This window comes from Trichosurus vulpecula, chromosome 3, assembly GCF_011100635.1.
Source record: "Trichosurus vulpecula isolate mTriVul1 chromosome 3, mTriVul1.pri, whole genome shotgun sequence".
NCBI classification, from domain to species: domain Eukaryota; kingdom Metazoa; phylum Chordata; class Mammalia; order Diprotodontia; family Phalangeridae; genus Trichosurus; species Trichosurus vulpecula.
The window spans coordinates 400,338,321-400,353,462 of NC_050575.1; positions in this window are offsets into that span (position 1 = coordinate 400,338,321).

Sequence of the window (15,142 nt, forward strand, 5' to 3'; positions counted from 1 at the left end):
ATAAATATGTTTCTGGTTACTTATGTCCTTAAAAGACAGCATTCTTTCCTTATTTGTGCTAGTAGGGACAGAACTCAGAATGTCTGAGCTAGAAGAGGCCTTTGGGATATTCTAGTCCACCTTGACCCCTCATTTTGCAGATGAAGAAACTGAGTTCCAAAGAGAGGGAGCAACCTGTTTCAAGCTTTCACAGAGAACTAGGGTTAAAACCAACTCTGAAGCCTAGTTCTCAAGATCCTCATTCCAGGGGTCTTCCTCTCATCATCCCCTCCCCACCTCACAGGGCTCAGGGAAAACTCAACCTGTGGTTGAATGTTTTTTACTGAAACTTTTATTGAAACAGGGGGCGTGATTCAAGTAAGCCCGGCTGTTCATCCCTTGCATTCCTCAAACTCAGTAGCAGCCAATTCCTAAGACGAGGATTGTTTTTCATCTTCCACCCGCGATGACTACACCTTTGTGCAATGTGGCTCTCCAGCTTCACCTCTGAAATATAGAATCGAGGAATTATAGCTTGGCAAAGCCTGGCTTCAGGTGTTGGTTAGTCGTCAACACATCAAGAAAGAGTAACCAAAGCAATGATTAATTGCATGTTATGGAACAGTCATCATCGTGGCTGTCTTTTCCGCCTTGATGTCGATGGGAGCTTTTGAAATCAAAATAAGAAAGGCATAATCCTGACACTGGGTTCTGTGGACACATGGTTTAAAAGGTGGAATATATATATATGCATATAATATATCTTATATATATATATACTATATAAGATATATTATATGTATGTATATATGTGTGTATATATATATATACTCTTGCTGGGAATGCCTTATATGCCTTATTCATGGAAAGGTCTTATTAACTCTGGAGAGACTAACCAAAAGAATGACCAAATGAATGAATGAGTAAAGTATTAAGTACTTACCATGTGACAACTGTGGGGCAGCTTGGTGGTGCCGAGGATAGAGCACCAGGCTTGGAAGCAGGAAGATCTGAATTAAAATTTCACCTCAGATAGAGAAAAGGGAATGGCAAACCACTCCAGTATCTTTGCCAAGAAAACCACATGGACAAAGACTCAGGTAGAGTCAGATACAACTGAACAACAACAATGTGTCAACTGTGCTAAGTTCTGAGGATACAAATAGACAGGGTAGTCCCTGAACACACATTTTAATGAGGGAGATAATAGAAGGAAAGGTCCCACGGTTCTTAGGGTACAGCAGTAAAGCAAATTCTCCTGGAATGTCATTTCCACTGACAAAATCATATCAATTTCTGATGCTGAACCTTTTGACAATGCTAAAGACTTTGGTGCCAAGAACTTTCTTTTCAGGGTCTTCCACAGAGAGAGCTTAAATGAAATTAAATGAAAATTTTAATTTCAGATTTCTGTATCATCAAGTGAACAAGCATTAATTAAACATCTGCTATGAGCCAGGCACTGTACTAAGTTCTATGCTTTAATTAGTAGCTTTGCTGGAGTCTTCGGGCTGCTCAGCCTTCTATCACCCTCTTGAACACTGGGCTCCAAGGAATCATTTGGACATGGAATTTTGGAGTTGGAACAATACCAGTAACAACAACAACATCTATCATTATGTAGTGCTTTAAGATTTACAAAGCACTTTATAAATATCATCTCATTTGATCCTCTCAACAAGCCTGAGAGGCAGGTGCTATTATCATCCCCATTTTGCAGTTCAGGAAACTCAAGCAAGCACAGGATGTGACTTGCTCAGAGTCACACGCCTATTAAGTGTCAGAAGTCATATTTGAATTAAGTCTTTGTGACTCCAGGTCCAGCACCCTATTCTCTGCGCTCCTGAAGGGTATTGGAAAATATCAAAGATCGTCTCACCCATCTTTTATTTCATAGATGGGAAAACTGGATCACAGAAGAGTCAAGTGAATTTCTCAAGGTCATGTGCCTAGCCAGTGGCAAAATCCAAAGTTTTGTGATGCCCAGTTCTCTTTCCCTCATACCAAACTGTATTATAAATACTGCATTCATCCATTGCTTCAATTTGGCTTCTGTATTCAAATTCAAAGCCTTGAGTGTCTATTTTTTCTGTGGTGCTTCCACACATAGGAAGTCCACATGACCTTTGGTATCATTGGAGGAAGTCTCCATGAGACAAAATAGCTATTTAATACAACTTAATATCATCTATGTACTGCAAGTGACCAATACGATGTTCTGGCGTGACTCTTTAACTTGAAAGTCACACTCTGGTCTCTTCAGGGGTTACGATAACAAATTTAAGGCTAGGCAGAGTCATAGTGGGCTCAACCTCTATCTCTGGAAAAGGTCATATTTCATACCATAGGAGTATAGTTTGAGACCTGGAAGGGATGCATCTAACCCAAATCCTTTCCTTTTATGGATGAGGAAATTAAGATCAAGTGATTCCCTGGGAGGTTACCCAAATGGTAAGAGAAAGGATTTGAACCCTTCACTGGGGATCATCAAAGTAGTAAGAGACAGTATTTGGACCCAGTTCTTTCTCTGGGGGTCATTCCAGTAGTAAGAGACAGGATTTAAACCCAATTCCTTCACTGGGAGTCACCCAAGTAGTAAGAGACAGGATTTGAACCCAGTTCTTCGTGCTCCAAATCTAATGTTCCTTCCATCGGATCACTTTTTCTCAAGGCAAACAATACCGGTTGTCACCACTGAGACCAATATCAATTGTTCCTGACATTATTGTGCTGGTGGCATGTTTTAAAAAGAGAACAGTTGTCCATGGGAACATTCTTGCATTCTCACTGAGTGTGGACCTCTTTTATGTATTTGCAATCCATGACTAAGCCATGAGTATGGAACTGAGTCAAAGGCTTTGTGTTAATCAATGAAGCTGTGCCAATGTTACGGAGCTTTGGGATGGCTTGTTCACTAACCACCAAATAAATAACGAGCTGTTCTTTCTGCCCCTGGGACCTTCTGGCTTATCTTTTTTGTTAGTTTTTGAAGAGTCAGCGTACTGGAGTGCATAGAGTGTCGGATAGCCTTGGAGTCTCCTCTTACCTCAGACACTTACTAGCTGTGTGACCCTGGACAAGTCATGTGACTCCCAAGGGCCTCATCTTCTTTAAAACAAGGAAATTGGACTAGATGACCTCTGAAGCCTCCTCCAGCTCTAGAACTATGATTCTTGTAAGTGATTATAGATTTCGTGAGTGATATAACCTGGGAATGCTTTGAATAGAGCAGATAAAGTTGGCCTCGATTTGGAGGGTATATTAGGAAGGCAGAATTTATGATTTCAAAGAGAATCTCATATATGCCTAAAAGGTCCGGAACCGCAGGATATAAGGAATTCTCTAGGCAGAAGGCAGGAGAACTAAAGCATGTATTTACACTCCACAGTAACAAGCCCACAAACCAGCGTCCCCATTTTGATATTTTCATCAAAAGCTTCCAGGCCCAATAAGTCCGCCTCACAAGAGTAACTAGGAGGCCACAGAGAAGCGAGATGGTATAAGGCAAAATCGTATACATGCTTCCCCTCTACGGTAAGAAGATTACCCACTAGCCTCTAGTCAGCTCTGCTACTGACAGCTCAGCTTCGGCTGTAGGCGTCTCTGGCCCCAACCGGAAAAGGAAAGGAGGATCTTCAAGCTGTCCTCTCCCCTCTTATAGAGTTTTTGACATCATCAAGCGCCGCCTGAACGACCAGGGCCGATTGGTTCTTGACTTGGCCCCTCCCCCAGCGTAGACCACGTTAACACACCTCCCCTCAGCCAGCGCCACGACTCATCACACAGGAAGCTCTGGTCCTGCCCCGGAAGAGCAAGCCCCAGCGTCCAGGGAAGCTCAACGAGGCGAGCTGAGTCATTCAAAGAAAACAAAGTCCATTCTGGCTACACTCCACCCCTCACAATGTTCTAGGATGCACAATCCAATCATAATTCAAATTAAATTATATATCCTAGAACATTGTGATCCAATTATGCAGGAAACTAAAGCATATCATTCACAATAAAGCAAAACATATCATTCAGTGACATTCCCAAATATTGGTTTACGATTCAAATGTGATCCACCCCTAGATCCCAGCCAGATAATCTCTTCAATCAATCATCCCAAAATAATTATTAATAATTTAAATGTCCACCCCTAGATCTTTGTATCCATTACATAGGATCAATAATATCATAACAATAAAACAATATAGCAAGGATAACACAAAATAAGTACACAGAACACTATCATCATTCCCCCCCTCAAACAATTGGGGCTCAAAATCTTGGGGTAATGGGTAAAGGTCTCATTTTCCATAGCTTCTTCTTGGTGAAATTGGATGTAGAGGTGTCCCTGCCCCAAAGAGTCCCATTCCAGAGTTCAGTTCTTTAGCGAGCTGGCAGGAATTCCAAGAATGCTACATGCTTAGGCAGTCACCGGAAACTGCAGTGTGCTTAAACCTGCAGGAGACAGAACTAGCGACAAGGTTAACTAAAACAGAAAACAAAAAGAGTAGGCAAGTATGGGCTATTATCCTTTAAATAAAATCATCTCCAGTTTAGTTGAAATTTCAGTTATGCAGAGATCCAATATCAGAGCCAAACTCAGATGGGAAATGTTTCTTTTTAAATGGAACACAATGAGGAAACTAAGCCAAGAAGATCCCACCCTAGATGGAGACCAGGATTGTCCTCCCAGCCTTTCCCCAGATGTACAAGGGAAACCAGAAGGATCCCATCCTAGATAGACTAGGATTGTCCTCCCAGCCTTTCCCCAGATGTACAAGGGAAACCAGGAGGATCCCATCCTAGATAGACTAGGATTGTCCTCCCAGACTTTCCCCAGATGCACAAGCTTTCATCCGTTAATCACACAAAGTCACCTTCCCTCTGAGTGGCTTGTGTCAATTACCAGCATCAGCCATACCTGTAGGGTCCGTGAATCTAATATTATAGTCCTATTCACGGTAAAATATATGGTTCAGGGGTACGATTTGGTAATTATCTTCCCCTGAATAGACAACTGTTACAGTGTTGTTCTTCCCATGGGCTATGACTTCTGCAGCCTTTGGAATATCATCTGGCTTCCGTTTTACTCATACCTTAGCTCTCAACTTTATTCTATCAATGGAGCAAGCCCCTTTTGCCCCTCTAGTAGTTATTCTGGGAGGAGGGTCAGTTTTCACAAAGGGTATTTTTTCACAGGGGATAATAATCACTTGAACTATCCTATCCTTCCTACCAAATTGTACAGGTTTTTCACCCAAATTCTGGAGTGTCACAACAATTTCTTTTTGATAATTCAAATCTATCACTCCAGCCAATACATGTACTCCTTGAGCTGCTAATCCTGGTTTAGGTAATATCCGTCCAAAATGATTCTTGGGGATTCTCATACATACTCCAGTAGGGGTTTTTCTTATCTCTTTCCTATTCAACCTAAAATTCTCTATACAATGTAAATCATATCCTGCCGAACCAGGTGTTCCTGGACATGGTAGGGGGACATCTTCCCTCACAGTCCAAAATTCAATATTTTGGATCTCACGTGTTTGCTGTTCTCTAATCTGCAAATTTGGGGTCATCATTCTGGCTAGAGGTGTACTCCCCTCTAAGGGCCTATTGTTCAAATTACGTAAGGCAATAGACAAATTATCCTTCCAATGTAGATATGAATTATTAGAGCTTAATTTTCTCAGCTGTTCTTTCAACAATCCATTCATTCTTTCAATCAGCCCAGATGCTTGTGGGTAATATGGAATATGATATATCCATTCTATATTATTCAACACACAATATCTTTTCACTTCTTTGCCCTTGAAATGTGACCCATTGTCACTTTGAATCTGCATTGGGATTCCATAGTATAAACTTACAATATCTAGGGTTTTACAGGTGTTTTTCTGAGTTGCATCCTTATAAGGACAAGCCACTAGGACACCTGAATAGGTGTCAACACACGTACATACATATTTACATCCTTTATCCTGGGGTAGTGGGCCAATATAATCTATCTGCCAAATTTGGGCTGGAACTTTTCCCCTTGCTATTTCTCCAGTTACTATCCTAGGAAGAGTTCGTTCTTTTTCTAATTGGCATATACAACACCCCTCTGTTATTTGTTTTAACAACGCATGAGAGATACTGATACCTCGATCCTGTGCCCATCGGTGGGTGGCCTGGACCCCTAAATGGCCGGAGGTCTGGTGGACCCATCTCGCTAAGGCTAGATCATCAGTTGGAGTTGGAGTAGGGACAATACATTCAGTGGCAATCTTTGCTAGTCGATCCGCGTGTGCATTGTACTCACGCTCTGGTGTGGTCAGGGTCGCGTGAGCATCAACATGAAAAACTGACAAATCCGTAACCAAAGACATGTCCCATATATTTTCCCATAACTCTTTACCCCAAACTTGTTTGCCATGAATCTCCCAATTCTGATTCCTCCATATAGGCATCCAAGTAGCTAATCCATTAGCTACCGCCCATGAATCAGTAAATATATGACACTGTCCTCCCTTCTCCATTCTGATGGCCTGATGTACTGCCATCAGTTCAGCATATTGGCTACTTCCCCCTATCCCAGAACTTTCCAGAGTTCGCCTAGTACAGGGGTTATAGGCTACTGCTTTCCAACGTCTCTTCTGTCCTAAATATTTTGCTGTCCCGTCAGTAAACCAAGCGTGTTTCTTCTGTTCTACACTTAGTCCATCATACCCATTATTCCATTTCACTAAGGATGGCACCATCTGTTGCTTAGATTCAATGGGTTTTTCATTTCTCTCAGTGCCAATGTTCGCCACCGATTCATGTAAAGCAGAAACTCCACTTTTGCCTGCTCTGGACCTATTCTGAATATACCACTTCCATTTGATTATGCTCGCCTCTTGTGCATGTCCAATTCTGTGAGAAGCTGGGGTACTCATTACCCAAGTCATAGTTGGAATTCCAGGCCTTAATATCACTTCATGGCCCAGGGTTAGTTGCTCAGTTTCTACTAAAGCCCAATATGCAGCTAACAGCTGCTTCTCAAAAGGTGTATACTGCACTCCAGATGAGGGCAGTTTCCTTGACCAAAAGCCTAAAGGTACACTTCGGCTCTGTTGTTTTTGCCACAGACTCCAATTTGCATAGTCATCTTGTACAGTCACTTGTAACTCCACTGGCCCATTTTGCATAGGCCATAAGTCCAGAGCTAATTGTATAGCAGCCTTTGCTTCCTCAAAAGCTCTACTTTGTTCAAGGCCCCAGTCGAATTCATATTTCTTTCTGGTGACTTTATACAAGGGTTTTAAAATCTGTCCCAAATGTGGGATGTCGTGTCTCCAATAACCAAATAGCCCTATGAACTTTTGGGCCTCTTTCTTATTAGTAGGGGTGGGAAAATCCTGAATTTTTTGTCGAGCTTGTGGGAGAATTTCTCGCAGTCCTCTATTCCACTGTATCCCCAAGAATTTTACAGTTTGAGCTGGCCCCTGAACCTTTGCGGGGTTGATTTCCTATCCTTTGCTTTTCATATGGTCAGTTAATAATGCTAAACTCTCCTCCACTTCTTTTATATTCTTTCCCTGTATCATGATATCATCTATGTAATGTGTAAGCTGTACACCAGGTAGCTTTAATTCATCCAAATGCTCAGCTACAATCCTGTGGCAAATAGTTGGGCTATGAATATATCCTTGTGGCAGGCGTGTAAATGTGTACTGTCGGCCTTGCCAAGTAAAAGCAAACTGGTTCCATTGCTTGGGGTCTATTGGGATTGTAAAGAAGGCATTGGCCAAATCAATAACTGCATACCAAGTCCCTTCATGTTTTTGTATTCTCTCTATTAAAGTAACCGTGTCTGGAACAGCAGCATACAAGGGAGGAGTCACTTTGTTCAGCTGTCTATAATCTACTGTCATCCTCCATGTCCCATCTGACTTTCGGACTGGCCAGACAGGGTTGTTCCATTGAGTAGTTGTAGGGACTAACACTCCTGCCTCAACACATTCTCTTATAGTGTTGGCAATTTCATCTTGCCCACCTGGCACACGATATTGCCTCAAAGTAATTACTTCAGAAGGTTCGGGCAAAGTGATTGGATCCATCTTGATTTTCCCCACTAAGACTGCATTAATGCCTATTTTCCTCACAGCAAATTGGTATTTCCCTTCAGGTAAATTTAAGGTCATACCCTTCAAAATGTCTATTCCAATGATGTATTCAGGAATAGGCACAATAACCACACTATATTCTTTCTTGGGCAACTGTCCAATTTTCATCATCAATTTAACTTGTCTGGCTGATATTTCAGTCCCTCCTAGTCCTGTGATGGTAATAGGAGTTCCATGGCTGAATTTGTCTGGATTCCCATAGATAAGGGTGGCCTCGGCCCCAGTATCTATTAATGCCCTAGTTACTGTACTTGACCCATTTTTCCAATATATGGTCAAGTTAATGTGAGGTCTGCAATCCAGCTTACGTATTTCCTTAATTTGGGCTGGGGCCTGGCCTGTTTCCTAGTATTCCCTAGCATGTGATTCACTTGGGTATGAAGGTTCAACATCTATAGCATTTGCAGGAGCAGTTCTTATTTCCCTATCTCTCCTGTTATCGAGTCCTTTATCTCGGTACATCCTGTATAATTCATTGGTTGGAATGCCATCTATCATTTCAAAACCCACCCCTGCTCTCAATAGAGCAGTGAACATTTCTTTTCTTGTCACTCCATTTTGGCGCCAAGTTTGCTGGCTGTTCACCCTTCTCTCTCGAGGAGATCTGTCCCTTCCCCAGTCTCCTAAGTCATGTAACTGTAAAATCTTATTTATCACCTCTGTAAGATGGCTCCCTACTTCCCCAAGTAACAGATTCAAAATTAGTTGTTTATAAGCAGGGGGAGCTGTCCTAATTATTAAATTCCTATGAGGGATTCCTATGGGATCATTGTAATATTTGTCTGCAGTTCCTGTCATAATAGCAGTCTTCATTACCTCCTCCTTTAGTCTCATGATACAATCTTTAAGTGAATACCAGGGTCTGTGCTCAGTGGGCCACATAGAATCATTAGTATATCTCTTATTGCATCCCGCAGCAGCTAATGCCAACAGAGTAGTCCTGCTAGCATCATCTCCTCGCTGATGATGTTCCCTAAAAGCTTGCTGAACTAGAGGATCGTGGCTGATACCTATGAATCTCATACAGTCCCTCTTATCTACTAATATTCCACCGGCCCCTTGATCACTGAGCCTTACCATCCAAGATATTAATGGTTCTCCTACTCTTTGGCTGAATCTACTCAAAATATCTGTGACCTCTTGTGGTGAGAAATCTTCCTGAAATTCCCTCGTAACTAAATTGCCACCTCTGGTTTCTGTCCTCCTCCTCTCTACGGGACGAACGCTTGTCTGAGTATTTAACCATCTCCCATTCTCTGTGCGAGGGATGTCCTGAACCCTAGTAGCGTTTTCTGTCTCAGCCCCTAACACTGTCTCATTTTCCCCCCACTCGCTTCCCCTGCCACCATGGCAAGGACAAAGCAGGCAGTCAGGCTTGGTCTGGGCTGAGTTGGGATGCACTCTTGGCTTATTTGGCCTCCTGTTGCTCCTAGCCACATTAATAGAAAAGTTCTCATCTGAGTCAGTGGGTTCTTGAGCAGCAATTTGTTCTCCTGCTATCTGAGATTCCCGTTCTTGCTGTGGGGTAGGAGTGCCCCCATCTCTTTCACTTAATCTCAATCTTTCATATACTAGCCGGTAGGCTGATAACACTATCCAGCTTTGCCTAGATAGTGATGCCCCTGACTGAATCCCAACCTCTTGTAAACACCTTTCCAAATCCTTAGGATCTCCTCTCTGTAGCCTTGGTTCCCAGTTTTCACAGGGTCCGGCTTTTTTAGCCAATTCCTTTGCTAAGGAGGAATAAAAAGGATCCTCCCACCCTGGGATATTCATCTCTTCCTCTGAAGTTCTTCTGCTTCTGAACAGAGATCTTATATCTAGCGATCCCATCCACCTCGTCGCCAAATATATTAGGAAGGCAGAATTTATGATTTCAAAGAGAATCTCATATGTGCCTAAAAGGTCCGGAACCGCAGGATATAAGGAATTCTCTAGGCAGAAGGCAGGAGAACTAAAGCATGTATTACACTCCACAGTAACAATCCCACAAACCAGCGTCCCCATTTTGATATTTTCATCAAAAGCTTCCAGGCCCAATAAGTCCGCCTCACAAGAGTAACTAGGAGGCCACAGAGAAGCGAGATGGTATAAGGCAAAATCATATACATGCTTCCCCTCTACGGTAAGAAGATTACCCACTAGCCTCTAGTCAGCTCTGCTACCGGCAGCTCAGCTTCGGCTGTAGGCGTCTCTGGCTCCAACCGGAAAAGGAAAGGAGGATCTTCAAGCTGTCCTCTCCCCTCTTATAGAGTTTTTGACATCATCAAGCGCCGCCTGAACGACCAGGGCCGATTGGTTCTTGACTTGGCCCCTCCCCCAGCGTAGACCACGTTAACACACCTCCCCTCAGCCAGCGCCACGACTCATCACACAGGAAGCTCTGGTCCTGCCCCGGAAGAGCAAGCCCCAGCGTCCAGGGAAGCTCAACGAGGCAAGCTGAGTCATTCAAAGAAAACAAAGTCCATTCTGGCTACAGAGGGTTCCCTGGAATTCTCATCTTTTGGTAATAAATATGTGATGTCTTCCATTAATAGAGATGGCATTAGGGCTTGCATCAAAGAGAAACCTGATAAAGTGTTTTGCTAGTAATTTATGTGCCACTACGAAGCATTGGAACCAGTAATTATGTATATTTTCTGGATATGTCTGTTGGTATCACAGACAATATCTAGCTGGCATAGTAATAGCTAGCATTTAAATAGTGATTTAGGTTTTGCAATTCACTTTCCAGGGCTGGTAGATGGCACAGTGGATAGAGCGATAGGCCTCTTTGGAAAGATTCATCTTCCCGAGTGTAAATCCAGCCTCAGACGCTTATAAGCTGTATGACCCTGGGCAAGTCACCTAACTCTGTTTGCCTCAGGTCCTCATCTATAAAAGAGCTGTTGAGGAAAATACAAAACCACTCCAGTATCTTTACCAAGAAAACCCCAAATGGGGTCACAAAGTTGGACATGACTTAACAACAAATTCACTTTCCATACATTGTCTCATTTGAAGATAAGAGATGCTAGGGTTATAATCTCCTCCCCTGACATAACTATTTTGTGACTGATCTTATTAATAGTATGTAAGCTTTCTGTTTCATATTTTTCCAACTTATACCATTAATGAGTTGGACTTCCTTTAACCTTATTGATGACCAGAAATGGTTCATATTCATCTTCAGAGGATCTCTTTCTCCTCTCATTTTTGCTTCTCAAACCTATTTTTAATAGATTTTATTGATGTTGAATTATTAATTTTGCTCCTTTATGCTGCTTTGACTCTCTTAACCTTTTGGAGTTTGTTTTTAACTACTGATTAATGTATCAAAATTTCTTTTATATTTTTTTTCTGGATTCTATTCCATGTGTTTCTTTTTCATTGCCTTTAATCAGGTGATTTGGTGTTCGAGTTTTCTACTGTGTGTCTTGGTAGAAACTAGTGAAATCTTCCAATGTCTTTCTTTCTCGACTTATTTCTGTCATGGTGGCATTTGACTCCTGCTCTTACTCTCAGATCTTTTCATCTTCTTCTGGCAATAGCTGCAGCATGTACAGTTCTGTTCCGTTCTTGAAATGTTTTTACACTTGACAAATATCGTGGGACAACCTTTTTGTTCTTGGTACTTAGAGTAGACATTAGCTTTTTTGCATTGTTCTATTTCAATTTAGTTGGCCTATTAATTGAATTTGTGCCTTTAAAACACACACAAAAAAAGACGTAAAAATTCCACTCCAAGTATGCCCATCTCCTTTTCAAAATTGTTTGAGATGATGTTTTTTGTTTGTTTATTTGTTTTTGCTATCTCTTTTTTGATTAGGTGGCTCATCTGGAATTTGTGTTAAGGGTAGATTTTTAGCTTCTTCAAGTTCTTTAGCCTTTCTCTCTCCAGGTTTAAATGACCTTAATTTTTTAATCTTATTTCATCTAATCTGGGTTTAGGAATGATGTTATTTCTGATGATTGCCCTGATTTGATTTGTAATATGCCATGGCATCAACTGGAACTGAGGCTATTGTTGGAAAAAAAGCAGGAGGAAGACTACTTGCCAGTAACTAGTAAGAACAATTTCTGGTTCTCTTTGGCATACATTGGTACATAATAAAAGCAGACAAAGCTTCAGTCAAATTCATGTGCATGCGTGGTTTGCCTGTTTTAGTGATTGGAGCCATCCATATTGGAGCCCCTCTGGTAGTTATGGCATGGGTATTTTGCATTTATTTTGACGTGTCTTTCCTCCTAATGGCATCCAGAACATAAAGGAATACCACTCCCTCCATTATCCTCTGTGTCAAATGGATCCTCATGATGGTTTTGAGTAGGGCCAGCTCCAAGCCTCTTCTACCCAAACAATTTCTTAGCTTCACAGGAACCATTGCTAGCCAGGGATCTAACCCATTTGGTAAAATTGCTAGCACCCAACTGGCTAATATTTCAGCATTGTTGTTATTATAATAATTGATTCATTCTTGTCATTTTTATATTTGATGGTGTTCAGAGAGATTGAATTTGTCTTAGAATAAGTTGTCACCAACCAACAATAAAATTTATTAAGCAACTATTATGTGTTGGGGTGGTGTGATGCCCTGGGAATACAAAGACAAGAATGAAGCTGTCCCTGCCCTCAAGATGCTTGAATTCTAGCAGGGAAGGCAAGTCAGACATGAATAAACACATACTAAATCTATACAGAGTAAATATGAGGCAACTTTAAGGGGGAGAGCATTAGGGGCTATGTTCAACAAATTATTGCGAGAGTGGATCAAATAATCAATTCTGGCAAATGAAAGCAAGTCAGTCAATCAACAAGCATTTATTAAGCTCTTACAATCTGGGAGGCACTGTGTTATGTTCTGGGAATACAAAGAAGGGTGAAAATACAGACCCCTGCCTCAAGGAGCTCATTGTCTCAGGGGGGAGACAACATGCACACAACTATATACCTGTAATATATACACAGTGTAAACAGGAGGTAATCTCAGAGGAAATTGTTGAGATACAAGTCAATTCAACAAGCATACATTAATGTGCCTGGGGCAGCTAGGTGGTGCAGTGGATAGAGCACTGGGCTTGGAGTCGGGAAGACTTTTCTTCATGAGTTCAAATCCAGGTTCGGACACTTACTAGCTGTTGGACTCTGGGCAGGTCACTTCATTCTATTTGCTTCAGTTTCCTCATTTGTAAAAGGAGCTGGAGAAAGAAATGGCAAATTACTCTAGTCTTTGTCAAGAAAACCCCAAACGGGGTCACGAAGAGCTGGACACAAATAAAACAACTCAACAATAAAATATGTGCTGAGTCTGTGCTTGGCCAAGATACAAAGAAAGATTAAAAAAACTCCTCCTAAAGACTTTATTCTTAGTTGTTTGTGGACCAATGTTAGGTCCGGGTGTTTGTGGGGAGGAGGTCTGTCTCAAATAATGCTCTAATTCCAGGACAGTATATTTGTGGAATTCTCAAAGCTATTTATGTGTGGGACAGCTAGGTGGCTCGGTGGTTGGAGCCCTGGGCCTGAAGTCAAGGAAGACTTGATTTCAAATCTACCCTGAGATGCTTACTAGCTATGTGAACCTGGGCAGATCACGTAGGCACTGCCTGCCTCAGTTTCTCCATCTGTAAAATGGTGATAATATCACCTACCTGTCAAGGTTGAAGTGAGGACCAAGTGAGATAATCTTTGTGAAGTACATTGCAAACTTTAAGATGTTTTTATAAATGCTCTTGTTAGTATTTTGATGGGGTCAGCTCTAGGATCATAGGATCATCGCTTTAGAGCTGAGGGGCCTTAGAGACCATCCAAATCAGGGGTGATGAACCTGTGGCCTCGAGGCCACGTGTGGCCCTCTAGGTCCTTGAGTTTGACCCTTTGAATACAGACTTCCCAGAACAAATCCCCTTAATAAAAGGATTTGTTCTGTAAAACTTGGACTCAGTCCAAAGGCCACACTTGACCTCGAGGCCACAGGTTCTAAACCTGATCTAAACCAATTCCCTCCTTTTGTAGATGAAAAACTGAGGCCCGTAAAGATTAAATAACTCATCCAAGGTCACACCTCTGTTTGCCTCAGTTCTCATTCGTAAAACGGGTATAATAGCACCTACCTCTCAGGGCGGTTGTAAGGATCAAATGAAATAATAACCGTAAAGCGCTTAGCACCATAATGGCACATGGTAAGAACTATATAAAGCTGGCAATCAGTAATGATAGGAAGAGGTAGAAACGTGTTTCAGACCCGTGTCCTCTGGCTCTTCATCTTTCCAATATATTACCATTCCTTCCCAGTATGGAGAGGATGGCCTTGAACCTTGCAATCCTCTCTGCTTTTCGATAAGAGCCCCTGCTACCGAGTAGAAGCCAAAAGAAAGAGAGAAGGAGAGAGAGAGGGGGGAGGGGAGAGAGACAGAGAGAGAGAGAGAGAGAGAGAGAGAGAGACAAAGAGACAAAGAGACAGAGAGAGAGAGAGAAGGAGAGAGAGGGGGGAGGAGAGAGAGAGAGAGAGAGAGAGAGAGAGAGAGAGAGAGAGAGAGAGACAGAGAGAGAGAGAGAGAGGGAGAGAGAGACAGAGAGAGAGAGGGAGACAGAGAGAGAGAGAGAGATTGAGAGAGAGAGGGAGACAGAGAGAGAGAGAGAGAGAGATTGAGAGAGAGAGAGAGGGAGGGAGGGAGGGAGGGACAGAGAGAGAGAGACAGAGAGAGAGAGAATCTGCCGACAGGTGCACTAAAGGAGCCTGATATTCCCGTATACCAGATTGTGAAATGGCATTTCTGTCTTTGATTAGCTGAGCAACAGACTTTTATCAATAGAATTTTGCTCTCGGTTTAAAATCCAGAACAGGCTCGTTGTTGCTACTTTCGATCTAAGAAAAGTGTTCATGGACCTGAATGAAAGGCCAGGCCTCTCCTGCTCTGTTCTTTTCCACAAAGCTAGCAGTTACTGAAGAGTTTTATGAGCCCAGACCCTTACTGGCTAATGGCATAAAATATTAATAGCTAACGGTGTGGGAACAGTGACTGATCCTTCCTCCAGGCAGTGTCTA